The sequence below is a fragment of the Diabrotica undecimpunctata genome, chromosome 5, assembly GCF_040954645.1.
Source record: "Diabrotica undecimpunctata isolate CICGRU chromosome 5, icDiaUnde3, whole genome shotgun sequence".
NCBI lineage: Eukaryota > Metazoa > Arthropoda > Insecta > Coleoptera > Chrysomelidae > Diabrotica > Diabrotica undecimpunctata.
This window is the reverse complement of record NC_092807.1, coordinates 152,270,887-152,272,304: the sequence shown is the minus strand read 5'-3', so window position 1 is coordinate 152,272,304 and position 1,418 is coordinate 152,270,887.

Sequence of the window (1,418 nt, the reverse complement as noted above, 5' to 3'; positions counted from 1 at the left end):
GTCGTAAGACCAAACCTTGTGGGACTCAATGTTTTACAGATAGAAAATCGGAGAAATTACCTTTAAACACTATCGCCTGATGTCTGCCACATAGCTAAGAAGTTATAATTTTAAGAAGGATACCTAGGATTACATAGTAAATTATTTTGTAAAGCAAAATGTCGTGTGAAACGCAGTCAAAAGCCTTTGATGTTGCAAAGAGAAATTGCTATGCAATTGCCGCCTTTAAGTCCCTCAATCACCTCGCTCACAATATTATATACCACGTTTGTAGTAGAACGAGCACTTCTGAATCCATGTTGTGAGTTGCTTAAGTAATTATTGGACTCAAAATAGGAATAAAATTGTTGTTTGATAACCTTTTAAATCATTTCCCCAAAAGTAGAAATAATGCTTATGAGTCTGTAATTGTCAGTTTTAAGGAATCACTTTTTTAAAGATAGGAAGTACTTTTGAGTATTTTAGTACTTTTGGAAATAATCCAGTTGATAGAATTAAATTAATAGGATATGTGAAAGGTGTTAAAACTATTTGGTTTCTTTTAAAATCTTGCTATTAATTTCCTGAACGTTCCTACAATTATTATTTGAGAGACCTTTTCTTCCACAACGTGACGGAAAAAAAGACTTGCTCGGAAAATGATAATATCTGTAATTGAAGAGAACGTCGATATAAATAGTATAAAAAAATGTAATTATATTATCTGCAGTTGTAATAAAATACTGATTTATTTCGTCTGGACATAGATCAGGTTGTACCGAACTGGATCTTGTATTGTTTCCTTCGAAATTTTCTATTTTAAAGCATTCTTTAGGTTCAATATTGGAATTATTAATAAAATCAGAGTAAGATAACTTTTTAGCATTTTTTAATTGCCGATTATATTAAAATTTTTGTTGATTATATACTTTGAACAAATCGGGATGCTTAGTGGCATCTGTAAAGTGTTTGATAAGAGAAACATTTGATCTGTATGACCTTAATTCGTTATTAAACCATAGAGCACGTTTCAACTTCTGTAAACCAGAATAAGTTATATAGTGTCCCATTAAGAAAGTTATGACAACGACGTCATAACTTTCACACATTTAACAGGAAAAATTAGATGTGCAACAAAAAAATTACCATTTAATAATAAGAACCGACTTATTCTTTTGTTTTTCTCAAACTCCATCAGACACAAAATTATGAATTGTATGCATTAGTTTTGAGACACAGTGTATATGTACATATTTGGTTCATATAATTGTATTGAATTTGTATTCCAAATAAATGTAGGTACTTCCAAAAATAGAATTAATTTGCAATTGATTTAATTAAAACCAGGAACTTATTTTTCTTAGTGTACAATCTTTTATTATTATTTACATGATGTTCCTGCTGGTCGATGTCGATGACACAAAAAAAGTGTTAACCAT